At 32.8% G+C, this 24,509-nt stretch overlaps 1 protein-coding gene across 2 annotated transcripts in view; it reads left to right on the plus strand.

The window, feature by feature from the left end:
- Positions 1 to 3,839: 3,839 nt before the first annotated feature.
- The window catches only part of LOC129919066 (nuclear hormone receptor FTZ-F1 beta), a 36,742-nt gene continuing 16,072 nt past the window's right edge, over positions 3,840 to 24,509 (plus strand). The window contains exon 1 of one of the 2 annotated variants that reach the window (XM_055999889.1): positions 3,840 to 4,083. The gene's annotated coding sequence lies outside the window, so the exon portion shown is untranslated. Of the gene's footprint in view, positions 4,084 to 15,031; positions 15,426 to 24,509 lie in introns of those variants that run through there. The other variant, XM_055999890.1, reaches the window with a different exon arrangement.

Consider the following 24,509-nt stretch of genomic DNA (forward strand, 5'->3'; position numbering starts at 1 on the left):
TGGTTGAATATGTTCCACATTATTTTGGAAGCCATTTTTAAAATGGTACCATGATAGGTGGAAGTGAAACATTAAGGTAGAAACAAAATACAAATAGGAAATAGCATTGACTTAATATATATGGACTGCTAGAAGCATATTCAGGTTGGTTCCACTTGTTTCTTCGCGATACTAGCGCCCTAAAAAAAAGCGGAGAATAAGTGCAACATTTTTGACGAAGTGCGAAAGGAACAAATATAGAAAAACAGAGAAAGCACTACCTTTTAACGACAGATGTCATTCACTAAAAGTTTACTCTTTTCGCCGTCTAAGGTTATACCGCTAGTAGAGCTAGAAAGATGTGGAATCATTTTTTTTCAATTTTTGTATGGAAAAGTCAAACGACTAGCAGTCCATATATAGTAGGTCAATGGGAAATAGGTATCACTGATCTCAATAAAACCATTGAATAAGAAGTACAGGAAGGGGTGTTTATCCAAATAAGTGAAGCCGCTTTTTATTAGTGTGAGTTGTACAGATGCACATGTATTGGTAAAGGGTCGAAGTGCAGATATATTGTTCACTCAAATCACAGAAATGTAACTGGTCTCGTGAGAGACTTCCGTATAAATGCTATTTTTCATCATAATTATATACGAATTTTAAACTGTTTTTTTTTTTCCTTAACTAAAAACAGACTGAAAATTGCTTTAAAATCATCAAGAGTAGCTGAAACATTGGCGGTCAATGATTGCATCGCCTTGTCATCACCAATAAGAGTGAGTTCGCCCCTGGAAAACGAGCTCGAAATTTGACAGATTATATAAAATTTTTGACAGTTTATATAAATTTGTTTTTTTTTTTTTAATTTTTTTTGTGGCTTCACTCGCCAACTCTATAGGTGTGATATACACCCCTTCCTGTACTTCTTATTCAATGAATAAAACATTGGATAGAGGATTCATATAAAGATTTGAGGGAAATTGAACAGTTTCTTGTTGTTGCATTCATACATAAAACGAGAAAAAATTAATCGTAGCCTCAGAATAGTTTTGTTCCATACGCCATTGGCACTTTTTCAAGAAACGCATTTAAAGGTTTGCGTACTCCGAAACTGGGCGATAAGAATTTTTTTTATTTTTTAAATTAAATTTTTTCTTATTATGAGTTCACCCACCAATTTTCAAAGTGATTTGCCAAACCGTTAACAAGCTACGTTAATTAACGTAAAAGTCAACTTTTTTGACTTGTGTCCCACCTCCTACATTTTTAAAATGATCTATCATGTCACTACACACGTGGAACACAAAAAATTCTCAATTTTTTCAGATACACGGCTATAATGGAGGTGGCACAAACCAATATTAAAATTTTTTTTTCCCATCATTGTCCCCCATCCATAGCATTTTCTTCATTTTTCGACGCCTTGGTATACACGTGGAACTAAACTATTCTTGACAAAAAATTGCCAAAAATTATATGGAAAAAGTTGTCCCAAACTCCAAAGAATGGTTTATGGCACAAAACAATTCTAGAAAATGTTGATTTTGATGGATATGGAACAAAATCTGTATTAGATATCCCGGGATTGAAGTATGTCTCTTCAATCAAATTTGATCACAGATTTAGAAAGAGCATACAAAATTACCATAGACTGGATTCCTAACTCAAAAACGACAAAAATGTGGCGTATGGAACAAAACAATTCTGGGGCGACGTAATGCTAAAATCATTAAAAAAAAACTCCAAAAAACAAAAATTACACATTTGTATAAAAAAACTCCCAACCGGAACGTCAACATTCAGGTGTGAAAATTTTGTCATACAGTGCCGCTTCCGCATAACTTTTATCATCAATTTTGTTTGAATTTTTTTGCAGTTTTGTTTTATTTTTTTACTTGTCACAATTTTTCCGGCAGAATAATTCTTCGAACATTATTTGTCCGCGCAAAATTAAGTGGAGACTTTTTTTTTACAGCAGCGGCTCCAAATATCTAATTTTTGCGCGTGACAAAATTTGTATGAGAAATAACATTTTTCCCGATCTGCGTACTAGGCTCAATGCGTAGTACGCAGATCGTGATTAATTTTAGCTGAATTTCTCTTAACTTTTTTTCCATGCGTGAAAATGTGACAGATAAATAATTTAAAGTTGAAAACGAAAATGTGATATCAGAACATTAGAAAATAAGTTTTTAAACAAAAAGAAAAAAAATGGATTTCGTTTAAGATATCGCTGTGCTATTTTTGCACGGAAAATTCCGTTTGGCTTCTGCTGCCTACTAGGCTTTAGAGGTTTCTTGCGTACATTCTCCACTTCAGTACACAATCATTCAAAAATTTGTATCAATTTCAACAGTTTTCTTTAAAAATAAAATAAAAAAAACAACTCGGCAACGCGATTTCTCACCTGCGCCAATACAATCCACACACACAAAAAAAAACTCCTGTCAAACAAGCGATTCCCGTTTCATTTCCAACAACATACCTCTTTTTTCCATCCATTTTTTCGTCGACTTTGCGTTTCGTTTGCAGTTGAAATTCTCAAGTTGCCGCAGTTGAATGTTCGTTTTCATATTGGAAAAAAAGCCTCTTCGGTATATAGTTCTTTTGCATTTTCTTTCTCTGTTTTAAAAAAAAATTCATGGAATAAATTTGCGCTAGAAAGTATCAATATTCTTTATTTTTTTGTATCTATTAGTAAATTTTAAAAAGTGTTTTATAAAATATCGGCAATTCGACAAAAGCAAAAAAAGAAAAAAAGAATTTTTAGTGGGCGAAGCAAGTGAGTGAATCAAGTGGCCCCAAAAAGAACCTTGTACGGCGCGAAATTAGTGCAAGTGAGAAGGTGAATAGATGAGAATTATTATATATTTTTTTTTACACACAGAACAAGTGGATTCAGGTGTATATTCTGTCTCGCTTTCTCAAATAAAGGTCATTCATAAGTGCGTGGATATTTTTCGTTTAAAACAAATTCCTTCAATAAAATAATTTTTTTGGAAGATTTTATAGAAAATTAAATAAAACAGTTTAATCACTGTGAAAAACGGGAAATTCTTTAAACAAGAATAAGAAAGAAAAAAAAACTTCAAGGTTGCTCTGATTTGAAAGAAAGGAATCGAATCACAAAAAAAAAAACTTGTTTTGCTGAAATGCTAACACTAAAGTAGCCAAGCACTATGCGTTAGAAAGAGAAACCAACAATAACACTTCTTAGATTTTTCTATTACCTATGCCCGGCGGGTGGGTGTGTGCGTTCGTTCCTTTGAGTGTAGTTCTTATTCTTATATATATAAAAAGAGTTCTCTTTCTCTTCTCCTCTCTCTTGTTGTGTTTGGTTTTTTGTTTGTGTTGTTTGTATTTACTTTGGCAATAGAGAAGGAATCGCGGCAAATGTCAATAAACTCTGGAATTGGTGGTGGTGGTGGTGCTTTTGCTGCTGCTGCTGTTGGCCGCGTTGTTCTTCTGGTTGGTTTTGTTGTTGTTGTTGTTTTTGTTATTGGTGGTGGTGGTGGTGGAGTTGGTGGTTCTTGTTCTTGTGCGTAAGAAGCGTTTGTATCCAACGGCCATCCGTAATCCATCTTCAAAGAACCAAAGAAAAAGACAGAATAAGTAAAGTGACCAAACGCTAAACTTGAAGGTCGTGCTAGTGGACCAACAAAAAAAAATTAAGAACTTATGACAAAGACAGAATTTTGAGAAGGCGAGGGGGAATTTCTTGTGCACTTTTTTTTTTTTAGTTTGAAATATATTTTTTTTTTCTTATTTAATTTTGTTATTTTATTTTTATTTTCCTTTTGTTTTTTCTTTCATTTTTGGAAGTGAAATGTAAAAAAAAATGAGTGATTAAAAAATAAAGAAAAAAATTTGAAAAGAATAACCATCAAACCAGTTTTTTGGAAAAAAAGGAAGGGCAATGATTTTTTTTTTTAGTTAAATTTAAGTCATTTTGCATGTGAATGTTATATACGCACTAGTTCCTGTTGAGGATTTTTTAAAAAGGAATTTTTGCTTATATCGGTATATCGCAGCAGGACTAACTTCAGTTATACGAATAAACAATAAGACGGAAAAGTGTGAAAAGGAGCAGGTTTTATAAAGGTGAGTTTTGGAATTTGATGGTGCTTCTACAAATTAAAAAAAATCTATTATTTTAACTCAATTGACATGACAATGAATAACTAGACGATGAAACGGCGAGTTATATAGAAAAACGTTTATTTTTTTGATGATTTGTTCAAAGATTGATCTTGAGTACGGGTGTTTTCATAAACGTCGGAAATCTGCGTTAGTACAACCGTCTTTCTGCTTTGCTGCATTAATGAACACACCAATTCTGCATAATGTTTGCAGGCCTGCGTTGGTACAATTTTCAGCAGTCACTGAGTGTTCATAAACGTCAGAAAAAAATATAAAAAATTACCGCAGAATGAGTTTTGTTTAGTAAGCAAACAAATATTTTACTTTTCAGTTCCCGAAAATATTGTTTTTAATAACACGAAAAATGTGTAATCCGTGTTACATAAGGGGGCTTCAAAAAAAATTACATACTTTCTTCTATGGAAAAAATATTTTTAATTAGGGTGTTCAAGAAAGTTTTTTTTTGCGTTTGAAAAAAAAAATTATTTATAGTACACAGAATGTTTGTTTAGTTCGTTTTTTGCTATAGTAATATTAAATTCATGTCAAATTAATTAAATTGAATTTGGTTGAATTCCAAGCGTAAATGTAAAATATACCATTTTTCTGAGCCCCCTAATTCGAAAATACCTACCCCAATTTTACATTATATTTCATGTTTTACAAACTTTCTCTGCAGTGAAAATTAATAAATAAAAAAAAAATTTTTTGAACCACCCTAATGGAATTTTTTTTTTATTTTTTGATAATTTGGTCAAAACAATATCCACGTTGATTTTTTTAGAATTTCACAAGCAAATTTAGAAGATAGCATTTTTTGGAGCCACCCTAATACAAAAAAAAATAAATATAAACTCAGTACCTCAAAAAACCCGTTTTAGAAATTTTCTGCGTCATTAAAATCTAAATTTTTCGAAAAATGATAAAAGAAACATTTTTTGCACCACCCTAATTTATATGTTTGCTTTTCATTTTTCTTTTTTTTTACTATATTTACATTTATTAACAGCAAAAAAATCGAATCAAGAGCCAAATAAATTTCTTCGTGAGCTCTGCAGCAATAAAATTTTGGCTGAGCAATCTGCCCGATGTTGACGACATAATGACGTTTATGAACAGCAGAACTGCAGTTGGACTAAGTTAGTCCGATCGCAGATCTGACTTTATGAACACGTCTAACGCAGGCCTAAGTTAGGCAGACGTTTATGAAAACACCCTACCTACATTGTCTAGTGCCAATACGATTTTTACTATTTCCACCATACGAAGTGGGTTACATTTGATCTTGTAGTCAAAAGTGTTATAGTACTGCTAATGAAGGGTGTTTATGCCACCGAGGATTTTAATTTCATTCAAGTAACTATTACATACATAATTCCTAAACAAAGTTAAGGAATTTTTAATTTAAACTTCAATTTTTATGATTCCAAAAGCGTCCGAGACGCGTCCCAAACGCGACCAGAACGCCTCCGAAACGCGTTCAAAACGCGCCCAAACGCGTCCAAAACGCTTCAAACACGCGTCCAAAACGCGTCCAAAATGCGTTTATAACGCTTCCAAAACGCGTCCAAAACGCGACCAAGACGCCTCCAAAACGCGTTCAAGACGCATCCCAGACGCGCTCAAAAAGCGTCCAAGGCGCGTCCACAACGCATTCAAAACGCGTCCACAACGCGTTCAAAACGCGTCCAAAATGCGTCCGAGAAGCGTCCGAAACGTGTCCAAAACGCGGCCAAAACGATTTTAAAACGCGTCCACAACGCGTCCAAAACGCGTCCAAAACGAGTCCAAAACGCGTTCAAAACTCGTCCGAAACGCGTCTAAAACGCATCCAAAACGCGTCCAAAACGAGTTCAAAACGCTTCCAAAATGCTTCCAAAACGCGTTCAAAATGCTTCCAAAACGCGTTCCAAACTCGTCCAAAAGGCCTCCGAAACTCAAACAATTGAATGAAAATCCTTTTTTTTTTATTTGATTTTGAACTCTAGAATCTACTCACCCAATATGAGCTCTTTATATTAATGGGAAGATCGTTCGCTACTAAAAAAAATCATTTTTTTTTAATCGTCTTTTTAGCAAATTTCTTTACATATTCTTGCAGGAAATTGAACGTTCTACAAAAAAGCCTTAAACACTTTTTTTGTTTATCAAAGGAATAGATATTTGAGGTCCAAAAATCGAGAATATCTTTAAAAATTCGTTTTTTTTTCTTATTTTTGTAACTAATTGAAAAATTATAATAATCACACGCGCAAGATAATATATTCTTGTAGGAAACAGATTTCTCCACAAAAAAGGTCTGGTATACTTTTTTTCATTAATCTAACCATTCTAAAGATATTCGAGGTCAAAGTTAAAAAAAATGATAAAAACATTTTTTACTTTTCAAAATTTTTGAATTCACTGAAAATTTCATTATTATCAAATAAGCAAAATTTATGAAATCGCAATGCATAAGAAACCATAAAATACTATTGCTTTGGATACGAATATCTTCTAAATTGTCATAAAATCAAATTGATGCCAAAGACTTTTTTGTAGAACGTTTAAGACCCTACAAGAATACATCTTGGTAATTTGATAATAATGAATTTTCAGTGGATTAGAAAATTTTGAAAAGTAAAAAATATTTTTATAATTTTTTTTAACTTTGTCCTCGAATATCTTTAGAATTGTTAGATTAATGAAAAAGGTATACCAGACCTTTTTTGTGGAGGATTTTTCGGAGTACAAAATTAAAAAAAAAAAGATTTTGATTTTTTGACCCACCCTTATGAATATTCGTGTTGTGCGGTTGAAATAGAAAACTCAGAAGGTTTTCCGATTTTTTTGATCCACCCTAATATTCATATTACTAATATTCAGCCTTATTTTTCTATTTCTTTTCGTAATCCTTATGTAAATTTAAATTGATAAAATTGAAGGCGTAACATATTTAAACACCCTATTTAATTTTCATTAGGTAATATTTTTAAAAAAATTGATATAAATTTCGAACCTCAAAAAATCATACAAAAAAAAAAATTAAAAAGGTCAATTCTTAACCCAAGGCATCATCTTCCGACAGCGACCAAACAATATAAAAAAAAATCGATAATAAATTATTGGTTGAAATTATTCCCAGACCAAATGGTCAACTTTTAACAACAGAAACCCACTGAATCGTTTGGCCTTAACTATTCCAACCTAAACAACAAACCACCGACCACGACGACGACAACACAAAAAAAAAAAAAAAAAAAACTTACAAAAACAGAAAGTTGTCCGCTACCTATATTGCTCCATGAGTCACCATCATCATCATCATTGTAGTCGCAGTCGCAGTTACAGAACAAATCCAGTTCCTAGTACTCCAAAAAAACTAGTTAGTCACGAGCAAGAGAGGGCCACCACAAAAAATTCGGCTTTCAAGTGGGAAAATGTCAATTTGCTTTACCATGTTTTCTTTTTTTTTTTTTTTTCTTAAAAAACCCTGAGGTACCAACACGAAACAACAACAAAAAATTGACAACGTGCATTTATATGTATATCACGTCCTGAAATGCATCATCATGTGTCGGCTTGAGATGAAGCCTTTCCGAAACGATAACACACCATACAAAAAAAAAAAAACAAGGTCAATAGGTTGAGTGGAACGAAAGCTTTTCTTTGATTACGTTTAAGTTGCCGCCACCGCTATTGCCACCACTGTGTTATATTCGTTTCTCCTTGAGTTGTATTGCTGACTATAATATGGCGGCGGCGGCGACCTGAAGATGCAAATTAATTTTCATTCCTCCTTCTCATATCTCTGATTGACTTAATGGCGCAAGGTTGTGGAGCAAAATTACCAAAAGAACTTTTTTTTTCTTATTAGTAGATAAACCTACCTTCCAGCACTTCTTTTACAGTCTTTTAAAAGACAAAGCGTGTTAACCAAACAAAAAATGAAGACAACATAAAGAAAAAAAAAAAAACCAAACGCTTTTTTTGCGGTCAAGTAGCAGATACACTCATCCAAACAAAGTGTCGGAAAAGAAGATTCAATAAAATGAAAGACAGTTTTACGACAAGAAGACGATGTTGATGATGACTAGTACGACGACGACGTCGACAACTGCAATACAACAATAACAACAAAGAAAATGTATCTAAAACTATGATAGCTACCACGAGAGAGAGAAAAAAAATAAACAATCTCATAAACACCTACATAGGTATATTATAGTTGAGTTGAACGTTATTTCTTGTTAACGACTCAACTAAACCTCGGCTACTCCTTGGTTTTCTAAACTTTGTTGTTTGAACAGTGGTTCTTTTTCAATTTTTTGATTGCAAAAAAGTAAAAATGTCAATGTGTTAATTTCCAACCGTTGTCTTTGGAAAAGGAAAATCTTTCGTTAAGTTTTTTTTTGTCGAAAATACAGACCATTTTCATTAACTAAGCGTCAGTTTTATTTGTGTGATTGTCATACAGTGTTGTTGTTTGACAGCTGTCATTTGGGATGTTATTCGTATTTACACAAACTCAGCGAAAGTCATTCAGAATTAACCGTTTGATGTCAGCATAAGTTATTTTATTGTCAGTTTAAGCATTCGTTACGACTCATCCTAAAATCAAATTTTACTAATACTTTCGTCAAATAGATCCATAGTGCACAATACACCGTCTTAAACAACCATGCATCAGCTTAGACTTTCAAAAAAATAAACAAAGACGCAACCAGCTGGCTTGGTTGGTTAGTTGGTTGTTTGACTGTTACAGTGCTACCTTAGAGTTTAGTTTGCAGTTGGATTTTTTTATATTTTGTGTTTTTGTCTAAAAGTTTATTTTTGTTTTTGTTGTTGTTTTGTATGCCAACACCCTGAAACTGGTTCAAAGAAAGAAAATTGCGTTTAGAGAGACTGAGCAACAAACTTAGAATTGGCACATTTGGTTCGTTTGCTGCTAGCTAGTCTTATATGAGAGGCATTATGTTTATGTGTAAACCACTCTCTCATTCAATGAGAAGCTCTCAAACTCTCAAATTTATACAAAGATAAGAGAGAGGTTAGATTTTTTTTTAAATTTTTTTTTAGAGCCTACCAGAACAACCAATCAGTCAACGTAGCAATAGTTTTACTGCAACATTGCAAATTCATGAATATTCCAAATACATAATCATGATATGTAGGTAATTTAGTTGTATTGTAATGAACAGTGGGGCCAAATGCATAGCTCAGGGGAAAAATTTAACTTAAAACGCCTTGACTCTCTGACTTCACTTAAAGTCAACGTATCGGTCAAGGCATTCAAATAACATGACAGCCTTTTAGACGAATTGTGAAGTCATTTTTCATCAGACAGTCAACGACCATTTGACCATTCTGGTGCATACGTAATTTAACCAACAAATTTGAAGATTATACCAGATTTCCCATTTCTGTTCAGCTTAAAGAGTTGAAGCTGAATAGAATGCGTTGTTGCGCTGTTCGCTCAGCGACTAAAATGACAGATGAAAAAAAAAATCGTTGTTCAATCTCTTAAGAATGAGTAAACAGAATGCATTCGCACGACCGACTGCCAAACTACATGAGTGTTCAAATAAAAGTGCTCATAAAAAACCGTTTTTTCTTTCCATGAAAATTTCTTTCAAAGAGTTTGCGTACTTTTGCACATATTTCCTTTTTCATAGAGAAATTCATCAGTACCTTAAATGTTTAACGAATTTCACATTTTTGTGCAGAAAGTAAATAAACAGTTCTAAGACAAGATTTGTGAACGTCCCCAATATGAAGGCTGCCTTTTTTTTATTGTGAAGTTGGCAACACAAGGGATTCTTTCGTTCAGATTTGTATGTCTAATTCTCCGTATGTGACGTAATGACATTTCAATTTACACCCGCTAGCAAAATATATGATTTACTGGAAACAAAACTTAATTTATCCAATATCGTGTGTATGAATTTTGACAGCAATTTCTTTCTGGTTCTGTTTGTTCTCACATTCATGGATTCTAATGAATTGTTCTTGTCTTCGAATGATAAATTGACTTTTAATTACTAAACCACACCAATGACACTGAAAAGACGCCACTGTGACTAACTTGGTAATTAAATTGCCTCATTTCTCACGGCCTTTTTTTTTTGTGTGTATGGGCCAAGAGTGTTGGATTACATTTCTTTATCCTCATTCTCATTTCGTTAGCAAGTTATTATTCACTCTCAAAAACTGTTATACCCAATTCACATGGTATAAATGATTTGTTGAGGCTTTCAAAATAATTTTCCTTTTTTTTATTTCTCCTTTTTTTTTTTTTTGTTGTTTTGTTGTATTTGAAAATACAATGAGAATCATAATGCATTAATGAATCTATTGCCACTGCCTGTGTTGTAGGTATACATTTTCACAGTGACATGTAATCAAATACGAATTTTAATACAAGTTTGGTTATTTTTTTTCGTTTTTTGAATGAAAAGTGGGTGGTGGTGAATGATGATGGTGAAAGGAAGGTGCTGCAGTAAGGAGTTGGTCTTTTTTTTTCTTTCTTTCCGAATACCATATGTTTGTAGCAGGTTTATACACTGTGAGGTGCAGTTTACAAAAAAAAAAAAACTGGCATTGACTTGTTTTTTTTTTTGATTTTCATAAAAAAAAAATATATAAATTTAAGTACATCACTGGAATGGTGGTTTGGTATCATCATCATCATCGTGGTCGTTGTTTTTTTTTGCAGTTGTCGTTAAAATTGAGGCACGCATTACAAACTGAGCAATTACATGGAGCACCAGCCAGCACTAGCAGCGCCGCATACATTTTGATGTGTGTTAGTCCTGGAATTCCTCTGACTTGCCAGTTGTGTTTCACCTTCTTCTTTTTCGCCGTATTATTTTTTTTTTTCTTTTACTTTTCTTTTTTAACTCTTTAGTCGTCGTTGTCGTCTTCTCCTTATATGTTCTGTTGTGCAATGCATATTAATATCAAACGCGATGTGAAAGAAAGAAAAACCTGGAGTACGAGTATGAGTCATAGTGCGGAAATGCTTTCGAGGAGGAGTTGTATATATAATAATTATTATTATTGTAGAAGAAGAAGAAGAAGTAGGATGATGCTCTAAAACTCAAGACGTGTTTAATATCAAAAAGTCGATGACTTTGGTTTTGAGTATGGTAAAAAAGGGTTTGTGGTAAAAGTTTTTTTTCTTTTATTTCTTTAAATTTGATCGTTTCAATAGAAGATTTTACGTTTTAGATCTTACCGTTATGAAGAAAAGAATATAAAACTTATAAAATGTATATTTCGCTAGTTTAAAACTAAACTGTTCTCAGTCTCCGACAAGAGTCTACGACAAGATTCTCCGACAAGAGTCTCCGTCAAGATTCTCCGACAAGAGTCCGACAAGAGTCTCCGACAAGAGTCTCCGGCAAGAGTTTCCGTCAAGATTCTCCGACAAGAGTCTCCGACAAGAGTTTTCGACAAGAGTCTCCGACAAGAGTCTCCGACAAGAGTTTCCGACAAGAGTCTCCTACAAGAGTTTCCGACAAGAGTCTCCTACAAGAGTCTCCGACAAGAGTCTCCGTCAAGATTCTCCGACAAGAGTCTGCGACAAGAGTCTGCGACAAGAGTCTCCGACAAGAGTCTCCGGCAAGAGTTTCCGTCAAGATTCTCCGACAAGAGTCTCCGACAAGAGTTTTCGACAAGAGTCTCCGACAAGAGTCTCCGACAAGAGTTTCCGACAAGAGTTTCCGACAAGAGTCTCCCACAAGAGTCTCCGACAAGATTCTCCGTCAAGATTCTCCGACAAGAGTTTCCGACAAGAGTCTCCTACAAGAGTCTCCGACAAGAGTCTCCGTCAAGATTCTCCGACAAGAGTCTGCGACAAGAGTCTGCGACAAGAGTCTGCGACAAGAGTCTCCGACAAGAGTCTGCGACAAGAGTCTCCGACAAGAGTCTCCGGCAAGAGTTTCCGTCAAGATTCTCCGACAAGAGTCTCCGACAAGAGTTTTCGACAAGAGTCTCCGACAAGAGTCTGCGACAAGAGTCTCTGGCATGAATTTCCGACAAGAGTCTCCGACCAAAGTTCCAATCTATCATTTTAATATTTCTGGAGGTCAATACCATGTTTTACCAAGAACTACTTCTCAGCAATCAAAGTTGTAAGCTTAAAAGTCAAACAACTCGATTTGATTCGCACAGATGTCAATCACTTTAATAATTGTCTTCAAAACTTGACAACTAAATTGCCAAATCTGAGAATTACATCTTTGTGCGAAAGAACTCTTCAACCTTTCCTACAATCTCAAAATCATAGTAAAATCAAACTCCACCTATTATAATATAGCAATTAAGTACTCAGAGCATTAGAAAAAAAAACTGACATATTCATCAAGATATACAATTTAGTAAAGAAGAGGAAGAAAAAATAAAAATAACAAAGATTAATCATCATGAAAGTGTCTTTTTATATTCATTCAAATTCACAAGAAAACCGGCAATATTTTAAGATAACCTCTATCGATACAAAATAATGATCGGCTATTAGATAACCACACATGTGCACACAGAGCAACCACAAAACACTGCATGAATCACCCTATAATTGATTCGTTGTGTTTTTTTTTTTTTGTTTATTTGTATTTCTTTTTGTAAGTTTTTATTTATTTCTTCCACCACATTGTCAAATCAAAATTCAAAACTGATTTTGTATTTTTTCTTCGCATTTGCTTCTGCATAAGTTCGTTAGTTGGTAGTTCATTTTTTTTTTGTGCTCTCTCTTAAAAACTTGAAATAGCAATAAATAAATAGATATGCAAACCTCTCATTTTAACGAACTATCAGTTGAACGAAAAACAATAATATGATTGCCAACTGTCATTTGTTTAGAATTTCTATTTCTAAGTGACACATCTTACTGTCCAATATTTTTAGAGATAACCCTTCAAGCAAGAAAACGGAGTTCAGAAAAGACACTCCGACCTCCGACCGAGAAAAACGGGGTTGCACTCACACACTTGCAACTTTTTGTGTATGAACACAAAGTCGAAGGAGAAATCGTGGTGAAAAAACCAATACATATAAAATCGGCTCCGCGGTGATTATAATTTCCATACTAATTTGAGCCGCCTTCGGACCCGTTCCTGAGCCGAAGTCGGACTCAGCTCCGACTGATGCGGAGCGGATTAGGACCGAGGTCGGACTTGTTTGCTTGAAGGGAAGTGACACTTCGTATGTTAAGACGTTTACTGCCTTAACTGTCACTCAACTTAATTGTTGTCTTTGAAACTGGCCCTAAATGAATGACAAACGTGCCACCTATTAGAAACTTAAGAATTAACAACCCTTGCGCGAAAATAGACACAAAGTACGAAAATGTATATATCGTTGATAAAGTTCCGTTTGTTTACTACAAAATATTAGATTTAATTCGCTTACTGCACGGAAACAAAGAAAAAGAAAAAAATGCAAGAATTCTGAAAAACTTAGTAAATACTCCATTTGTCATGTTTTCACTAAAATGCGACCACAAGTGGATAACTTAGGTTTGTAAAAATGTAAAAAAATGACATCTGTCAAACAGCAGTTTTGTAGACATAATCTTAATGTGACTCGAACTTAACTGTATGTGAATAACAGACAAGGTTCATCGTTGAATATATATTTTCGTTCTTCAAAAGACAGTTAGTTATCTGTTATAATATATTTGCTTTGCAGTCGACTTAGGAAATTATTTAGGAAAATTTTTTTATCTGTCAAAAAACTGTTATAACTGTTAAGTATTTCAGTACATTTAATAGTTCCCTGTAGGACAAAATCCACCGATGTTAGAGGATTTAACACAATTATCTTACCGTGCGATTTGCGTTACACATTTCATCTTTCCATAACAAACTGTGCTATACCTGTTATAAAGTGTTATAACTGTTATAATTTGTTTCTAGACACAACTTCACCTGTTGACAAATCCTTAGCTGTAAACCATTTTTAAACAAAGTTGGCAATAATAAACTATATATGAAATTGCGTCTTCAGGTGACGACAAGACAACGTAATGGTTGAACGAAGTCCATTGGAAGAGTCGACGGCGAAGGCGGGCGTCATGTGCGGTTCGATTCGCACACACACATTACGTTTGGCCTGGTTAGCATTTTGCAGCAGCACAAAGCTGTATGTTGTGCTTAGAGGTGACTGCGACTGTGCCTATGCCGAGCCGACTGTTGATGGTGCTCGTGGACGTCGTCGTTGTAGTCGACGGGCCCGGTCGGTGACTCTCACAGGCTTTTGTATAGAGTTCACCTTGCTAACGCTATGGCTGGCTTATTGTTGTTGGAACTGACTATAGGTTCGTTCCTCTTCAATACCACCACCATCGTTTCTTTACTTTGGTTGCCTGTATAGTTGAGTTGGATTCAATCGAACCCCTCTTTCTCCCTTCGCCTCCTCCAGCCGGGTGATAGACCATGATGATGGCGTTTGTTCTTTGGTTTGCAGAAATCCATGATCAGTTGGCCGTTGTTTTCGTACCTTGATGGTTCTGCAAGGAACAAAAAAAAAAAAAAAACCCAAACAAGTCACGGATTCTCGGGCTCATCTCGCATTTTCTTTTTGTGTTGGTCCTCGGTTTTGCAGTCTTTGCTTTGGGGTTCGTTTTCTTTATCTGTTCATAATAACCATCCATTATACGGGATCGGGATCAAGGTGCTCTCATTCGCCGTGTCGTCTAACACAATCAAGCCTTTTGCCCGACAAGAACAAGGACATTGAATGTTCTTCCTTTTTTTTTTGTTTGTTGTTTTTGTTCCTGTTTTGCTCTAAATATATTATTTATTTTTTCGTTTTGACGGTTTAATATGCTGTTGCCAGTGTGTGGAATTTACAAAAAATAATACAAAAAAAAAAAAATAAACAACTTTCAAGAACCACGGTTCAATTTGCAAAGAATTTTATCTGGCGTTTTTTTTTTTTAATTTTTTTTGTTTACTTGTTTGTATAGTTTAATTTGCACACCCAATTTGTTGTTGTATTAGTGTTGTGTTATAGAAATTAACTCAACAAGTTGTTTAGAGCTCAAATGTCCTTCAAAATATACACATTTTCTTGTTTAGATTCATGTGTGTTTTTATGTGAAAAAGAAAAAATGAAAGATAAGTGAATAAGTTGTTGTTATCGCAGTTAAAGTTGTCATTTTATTTGTATACATTAACTATATACAAGTGCATAAAGTAGGCACCTTCGAATAGAAGTTTGTGATTTATTTTTTTTTTTTGGTTTTGTAAAATTGCTACAAAGTGTGACGACTGATCGTGATCATGAACTGAACAAAAAAAAAATCTATGACACAGAAATGAGTAAGATATTTTATTGCATTTTTGTATTTGATTGGTTGTTTTTTTTTTTTTAAGTTTTCTTGCATAACAACAGTGTTTACTAACGAAAAAATGGTTTTGGGTTGGAGTACCATAAGGTTCCATCCATTGGCCTTTACTATTTATTAGTTGTTTCTGTGTTATTAATCTTAACCTAATTTGTGCCATCTATAAAATTCCTAAATTTTTATAAATTTATATTTGTAAAAGAACATTGATTAGCAAGGAAAATAACTGCCACTTTTTAATAGAAATTTGTGTGTTAAAAAAAATTGCTGTAATTTGATTGAAAAAGGAAATATTTTTTGTGGCAAAAAAAGTTAATAAAATAATTTAATAATGTAGATCTACAAATATGGTAACCCTGTTTCAGTGTAAAACACAACTAAAAAATTGTTTTTTTTTTTGCAAAAAGTATCATTTTACATCAAATTTGAAATAAAACTCAAATAAAAAAAATGGCAGGTTGCTATCTCTAAAAAACGAAGAAGTACTCAGCAACCCTGTCTGAATGCTAGCAAAAAAAATCAAAACACTCGTTTGTTTCAATGAAGAGAACAAAATTACGTTTTATATCGATAAAGTAATCGAACAGAGCCGAAAACCAACTGTCGCAAATAGGGAAGTAAGCGAATCTGTCAAAGCCAAATCTGACAATTCTCACTTTGAAGAACATGACAGATACAAATTTTAAATTTAATAAAACACATTGTTGCTGACTGTTTAAAGATTGTTGTTAATTTGATTTTTGCATTAAACAAATAATTTAACAGTTCCCATAAATGCTTTTTTGTTATTGTCTTCAAAATGGACAGTTTGACGTTTGAGCACTTCTTGCTTAAAAGCCCTATTCGTTGAGCATTAGGCTCGGTGCACACTTTGATTTGTCCGTATGTAACGTTTGATCCCTCATAGAGTGTGGAAACTTAGAGTTTTCGAATTTGCGTAGGTACCTATTTGATTAGACAACTTGACAAGTATTGAGTCTTTGACCAAGACTCAATAATTCAAATAAAGCTTGAAAAATATTATCAAATCTATTTAATTTTCATGCCGCAAATAATGACTAATTAAAAAGTATCATGAGTATTTTTCGTAAAAATTAAATAAAATTTTCCTAGACTCTCAACACTTCAAATGATTAACAAAAAACATAAGAAAAAAATATTTCATCGAGAGAAAAAGAGTTCTTAGTTTGCTTTGTGTTTTTTTTTTTATTTTATTTTTAATTTTTTCTTTAAACATTCACGTTGGCTTTCTTTTCTTTTTCTTTTTTTTTACTTTTGTTGTCTCTTTTTCGGGCAAGGTCATCAACGAGACAAAGTCAATGGCCGGTAGTAACCTCTTACTTTTTTTCTTCTTCTTCTTTCTCTTCGTCTTTCTTTTTTTCTGTTTTCTTATTTTTCTATGTATTTTTCGCTTCAACAACAAGTCATCATCCGACTTTACCTCTACTAGCTGTTCGCTCGTTGCTGTGCCATCAATCCAACCATCAAGCCATCATCATCATCTATGTATCCACATCCATTAACTTTGCTCCCAATCTCTCTCCCCTTTCTCCTCTTTCTCTTTACCAAAACCATCGGCTTTTCGTTTTGACAAACAGAAGAAGTAGAAGAAGAGTGTTTGTTTGTATGTTGTGTGTGTTGTTCCACTAATGCCACAGAATCAATGAGTGTTAGCGCTAGCATAGCGCAGCTAGCAGCACACTCAACAGTGCACAGCATGAAGGAAAGGGACAACCATCAGCAAGCAACATTGTTGTACTTCTACTTTTACGTTTTTTTTTTTTTTTTGCTTTTTGAAGTGTTTACTTCTTCTGACTCCTCATACTGAATCAATTGAGGGAACCAAAGGAAACTCCATCGCTAGATAATAGATGAAATACAAAAAAAGTAAAATAAAATAATTTTTCCATTTTTTTTTTTTACTCATTCACGCTAATGTAAATGAGAAACCGTAATCGTCGTTGCCGTCGGTCACAATAATAGATATCTAGTTGATTCACAGTGGAGCAAAATTTATGTTGAATTGATATAATGTTAACAAATTGGGTATTTGTAAAGTTGAAATGCGCTGCTAGTGGTTAAAATTTGAACTAATGGTGTTTTCGTTTGGTAAAAAAATCAATATATTTTTCGATCTAAATCTGTCAAAAAAACAATTTTTGGTCTGTTCAACTACAATTAAGTAGTCGCAACAACAGTTTTTTGACAGATTTAGATAAAAAAATAAATTGATTTTTTTACCAAACGAAGACACCATTAGAGTCAGTTACTGAATCCGTCACTTTTTCACTGTGGTCGCCATGTTTTTTTTAATTTTTCAAAAGAAAAAAAAACAATTTTTGATCTGTTCAACTACAATTAAGTAGTCGCAACAACAGTTTTTTGACAGATTTAGATCAAAAAATAAATTGATTTTTTTAACCAAACGAAGACACCATTAGAGTCAATTACTGAATCCGTCATTTTTTTTACTGTGGTCGCCATGTTTTTTTTAATTTTTTTTTACAAAAAATGATTTTATAATTCTGAGAACGAGGCAGCGCTTATGTCACTGAGATCTGCCTAAACTACCTATTTTTATATATTCTCAAATATATTGAAAAATTAAAAAGTAGCAATTTTTCGTACAATTTTCGTCACTCTGCTAGAATTTTATCGCCACTTTTTAAAATTTGACAAATTTTACATTTTTCTCTAAAAAGTACTCAAACAGATCTGTTGCTCTACAGGCACATCAATCATTATGTCATTTGGTTCTGTTCGTTTACTCTATTGAAAAAAAAACTAGGTAGCATAACTGCCAAACTGTTATAAAACGTTATTGATTTTTTAAATGATCTTTAAAAAATAAGAATTTACCAATTATTTAAATGCTTTTTAGAATAAATTAACAATAAATTATCGACCACGAGAAGTAAATTAGAGTTTGATCTTAGATGCATTATTTTTGACTGGTTAGATTTTTCCAAGTGAGTTGCGTTCACGGTTGAAGCAAAAGTTTTGCGTTCAGGATTTGAAATAACATTTGAAGATGAGACATAATTGAACATAGCTTTTTTAACAAATGACGAAATTTCATTAATTTGTCATATTTGTTATTTATATTGTCCCACTATATGCTAGCAAAAAAACACGGGCGCGTTAATTTTGCCGGCATCAGCATTATTTTTCTAGATTTTTTTGTTTTGAATTTTTACTATTTTTTTCTAATTTTATTTTTCGAAGTTGATTATCATCATTTTGATGATGTTCTCTTATGTGTAATGAGGGAAACTTTTTTTTTTCGTTTGTTTTAATTTATTTTCGAAACAGTTAGATGTGGATTCAACAATTTTTTTGTTTTGTATTTTACTTATTTCTATTTGCCCATTTTTATTTTTGTACGCATATATTTCTATAGTTTTCAAAAGAGAGACTATACACAGTCAACATTGAACAATAGATGAGGTGAAGTACCTTATTCCAGTTTTTAGCTACAAAGTAAGATGATTATTGCACTTTTTCTATTGTGTTTGGTTTTAGTTTTTGAATATTTTTTTTGTGTCAATGAGAAAAAGTCTATTGTTTGATATTATTTTGCATGAAAATAAGTAAGAATTTAGTTTTAAATATTTTTTTTTTACACTTGTCAACTGTCATTCGCTACAATAGTAAAAAAAAATTGGACTTTTAAAAAACTATCAGTAATTTCTGAGACACCCTTTATCACCTAAAATAATGAAATAGTTACTCACCAGAGTGCTTAATAATAAAAACTTAAAATGAATGAGATAAAATTGTTTACAGCACGTGGGAATTCTAATCAACCTTACAAAATAATGTAAATCGTTTTAAGAGCACATGTTTTCTAGTCAATTTTTCAAACACGTACAATTCTAAAAGTTTAAAACAAAATGTGTATAAATATTTGTATTATTTTGTTGCATTATATCGAAAACTTATTACAAAATATGAAAGATTTCCCATACGCGCATTGCACACATTTCATTTCTGTGTTTTGTTTTGGTTTTCATTTTTCATTTTAAACATAAAAAGATTTATGAGATGTAAAGTGCGGGATTTTATTTTGTAGCTTCAAGGACGACTGCATCGATTCCGACACGACAAGAATAATTTTACAAAAAAAGAAAAAAAAAAAAAGCATCGTGAATCGTGTGTGTGTTATACACCTAAACCATAAAGTCGTGTCATATTTTTGCAAGTTACGATTGTTTACAGCACACACGTCTTATTCTTCCGTATATTTTCTGAATTTTATTATTAAAAATCTAAACATAGCAAGTAAACAAAACATAGAGGTGTTGTGTGTTATGCATCATATAGATGCAGCTTTCTATCAATAAAAATTTAGATATTTAAATGCGTTTTAGAATATAAACCCAAAGACTATATCCATAAGAAAATAAAACTACATTATTATTTCCCTCGGTAACTAGTTTGTTTACGGCGTAATTTTTGCTATTTTATTGGATTTTCATCTTCATAAAATGTGCAATCTTAGAAGGTCACTTTACACACAAAATGGTGTGAACACTTACATCTAGATAGATCGAATTAACTCATCTCAATGCTTCGTGTGATTTGCCAATTTTCAACGTTGCATAAATGTCAAAATAAATCAGTTGCCCATATGATAACACTGTAAGAAATTGCAAATAGTTAAGGAGTTCATGTTTTAAAAAGTCTAAAACTAGAAAATTTTCTCATCTGAAATTTTTATTTGTAACGTTTATATTAAACCTTAAAAAACAATACATTCTAACAGTAGCATATTGCGTCTTGATGGCGCCATATTCAATTAAATGATTCCCTATAACCAGCGCAAAAGCAAGGCGCTTCTTAAAAAACTTTAATTGTTCAATTTGGATAAGTATTTTAGTTGTTATGATGGAACATACATACCTCCTTTCCTCCTTTTGGATTTGTCGTAATTTGGGAAAAAACATAATTTTTGAGAGTTGAAATTTGGAAAAACTGGCTTAACATAAAGATTTATTCGGATATATTCAAAATCTACCATCCACGGGGAGGATTTCATCAAGAAAAACAATTAAAAAATACCACTAAAAAGTGTCTCTTTACAATAATCATTTTTATCAAAAAAAAACGAGTTTCATGGATCAAAACTGTGTGTTATGGTTTTTCTCATAGTTTCTATAGCCAGAACTGAACGAAATTGAAATGGGATCAAACTGCAGGCAACAATACATGGTGGCTTTCCAATACAAAAAGAATTATCAAAATTGGTTCACTCAGTCCAAAGTTATGAGGTAACAAACACAAAAAAAAAAAAAAAAAAAAAATACAGACGAATAGAATACCTCCTCCTTTTTGGACGTCTTATAAAAAAAGATCATTCAAATAAATTTAACTTCAAATAATTTTGTTCCCATGATGGGCTTCCCCAAATGCGTTTTCCTATGATGAGTTGTTCTATGATGAATTGTCCTATGATGAGTTGTCTTATGCTGATTCGTTTACCAAGCAAGCCACTATTGAGGAAACACAGGAAAAATGGTTTATTATACATAGGTGTTTAGAACCTTTTGAGTGCCCTAGTATCACCACAAAGTACATCACGAAATCACGATGACACATAAATAAATTGACAATAGTTCATAAAAAATTGGTACCTTATTGATTGATTACAAAGAAATTGACAAGAAATACAATTTACAAGAAATATCTACATTTAAAATTATGCATATTAGCCCGAAACATTAAAAATAATTGTCTTGAATACTTTTCAAAAAAAAAACCCTACTCGGTTCAAGTTTCCTATACATAACCAAAACTAAGCCCACCTCAATAGACCTCAATCAGTCATAAATAAATATTCAATCTCTATATAAAAATTTAACGACCTAAAGCGCCAAACCTCGAACTAAATCACTTTAAATAAATTTACTCACTCAATTTCATTCTCTTTAAATTATATTTAAATTGTTTAACCTTGCATCAGCAGCCCATAATAATACTTGAAGACCTCAATCAATATAGAGAACCAAACCAACCAACCATTTCTGAATGACATTCCATTATACCAGTTCACTGGGTGATTGTCTCTATCTCTCAAAAAGAACAACCACTCAGCACTTCCCCTGATATTCCCTATAATCTGCATTTTTTTTTCTCAATTTTCATAAAAGCCACTCAAGAAATCTTGGTACAACCTCGTGGTGTTAAGATTCGAAATCAAACAGAGGCGCAGTCAAAACGAGTTCTGTACCATCAAGGTTACCACCAACCGACGGCGACTTTTGTGTTAAACAACTTTCGTATATGTATATTATAATGTGTTCGAGTAAATTTTTTATTTACACTTAAAATGGTTCCATTTGGTCTAAATAAAGTGATAAGTTGCTGTAATTATACCTACAAAAAAAAAAAACTTGAATCGAAAACGACTTACAACATAAAACACACATCTCAACTGACAACGACGACGGACATCGAAACTCATTCACATTCCATTCGATTAATCGTAAATTAATCATTTATGTTTACTTTTTTGGTTTACGACTGGCATACGGCATACCTACATTTTAATAAAAAAAAATATATATAAATAAATGTCATTTAATTGATTTTGAAATCATCAACAACAAAATTTTTAACCCATTTCCTGTTAAAAGAACCACAAAAATGAATATAGGTAATCTATATATTGTTGACATTTCACGGACAATTATTCATCTTTTAAAACTGAAACCAAATACCTTCATAAATGTGCTGCTGTTGTTGTTGTTGTTATTGTTTTTCGCTTTGTTTACATTTCGCCGCAACCATTTATATTTTTTTTTATGACAGCAATGACGCGACAACGATTGCTGAAGGTCATTTAACATCTCCTTATTGTTGCGTGTTATTTTTTGAAGTCATTAATGCTCAGTTGCATCAAGTTTGTTTAGCAAAAAAAAAAAAGTAATTTGTGTGCAAATTGTGTTTCTACCTTAAGGAGTTATGAATTTTTGACACTTCTTTTGTGAGTTGACAGTTGATTACATTTTTTTATGAATTTCTCAATGAAGTAGTTCAGGGATTTTTTTTTCAGAAATCTCTAGATTATCAAAATTTTTAATAAAGTTTCCACAGTATTACTGTCAAAGATAAATGGTTTAATTTGTATCTATTCGTCACTTGAAATCAAATATTAATGTACTCGTCATTTTTCTTCATGGTGAATAGAGGATTCTGAATTGAGAGAAAAAAAAAAATGAATTCTGATGTCAAAAACGTTTTTCTCATGATAAACGGAAAAACTCGATAGATTTTTGACAGCTCTCTGTGACGTCATCGCCATCTTACTCAGAATTAAGGTCTCACTACATTTGCCTGAAAAGTGAAAAGGAACAACAGTGAACATTTTCAAACGTATTTTTTGTATAGTTTTTCCGAATGGAAAATTTAAAAAAACGATGCAGAAACCTTAGTTTGTAGTCTAAAAAACTTTTTGTATTCCTTTTTCACAAAAATCTTTAAGAAATCAGGCATAATTTCATAAAACTCAAGCAAATTAATGATTAAACAAAAAAAAAAAATATATATTAACTGATTAATTATATTTTCATTATCTACTGCCATTATCTAGATCACATATCTATACACAACTCAAGTTGGTCTCTCGGACTCTCCTTGATTTATAAAGACTTACAAAATGTGTATATAAATACTAGTATAGATTTTTCATTCAATGCCGGTGGGTTAATAAACTTGCTTTGACATAAAATAGACTTGCTAAACCCGATATGCTTTAGCTGCAAGCGTGCGATATACCGTCGATGATGGTGGCAAGACACAATGTGTGTGGTATGGTGTTTATGTTACCCCACTGTCGTCGTTATTGTCGTTGTCGTCGTCGTCGTCGTCGTCACCTTTTAGTTCAGAAGAATGCCATTCGTTTTGTTGCATCCAAATTTACAAGGTGAACTCAAGCAAATGGTTCAATTTAACAGGTTTTTTTTTTTTTTATTATTTCGTTTTTATGTCTCGACATTAATTATATTATATAGCCAGAAAATTATTATTAAATGATTATCGCATAATAATTGCCACAATACGAATTATTATTTTACGATTGACCGACATCGAAAGAGTTTTCCAATGTTAAATGAATTAGTAGAATGTAGTTCAATTAATTATTGCGTGCTACTTTTTATCATCAATTAGTTTTTTCGAATTCATGAAGTACCGAAATGTCAAGTTTATACTAAGTAGGTACCTACCCTTAGACGAATTTTTCTTTTATAAACGTCAGAATAATGTCCGAACTTGGGGACAGACCTGGGGATTGAAATTTGACATAAAAACAACTTAGAGCATAATAACTCTTTATTTCACGATAGATCAAAATTATTAGGTAAATGTCATTCGTGTGAAATGAAGTTTCAAGACGGAATAGGTGTTATGAATAAAGAACACTATTTTACCTAACTTGAGTTGAATGTTGTCAAATTGAACATACATTTTTTTTGTTTAAATGCTGCGGGACGCACTCATTTGAGGAATGTAGAATCTATTGAGCGCGTTCAAACTTGTATCCCACACCCACTCTACTTAAATAGTGTTTTTGCGTTCATTACACTGGGACACTAGGCTCCCAACTGTCATGGAACAAACAGTCATGCAAGTTTGCATCAATGAATGGTGTTCACATTGGCCCCACTCCACCGACTAATTTTGACATTGCTGTGTTGCTTTCTCACTTGCACTTCATGTTGAAAATGACAAGGCAGGAACCCATTTTAAATCTTTGGACACACTTAGCTGTCAAAATAAGTTGGCGCGAAGTGAAGCCAAATACCCATTCAATAGTTAATGGTGGATTATAAAATTCATCTCATTGTCATTAAAAATTTAGATTAGCCCACCTACCAAACATTTCAAAAGTCAAATAACTCATTTGACAATATAACAGTTTAAATGTCATCAAAAATGATCTTCATTGCTTAAACCATTTAATCCAGCCTCCTTTTTTTTTCCACTTCTTCACATCATTAACTTTTTGATATTTCCGCAAAATTCACTGTCGCAACCACGACCAACGCAACGTCGAACA

The sequence above is a fragment of the Episyrphus balteatus genome, chromosome 4 (assembly GCF_945859705.1).
Source record: "Episyrphus balteatus chromosome 4, idEpiBalt1.1, whole genome shotgun sequence".
Taxonomy (NCBI): domain Eukaryota; kingdom Metazoa; phylum Arthropoda; class Insecta; order Diptera; family Syrphidae; genus Episyrphus; species Episyrphus balteatus.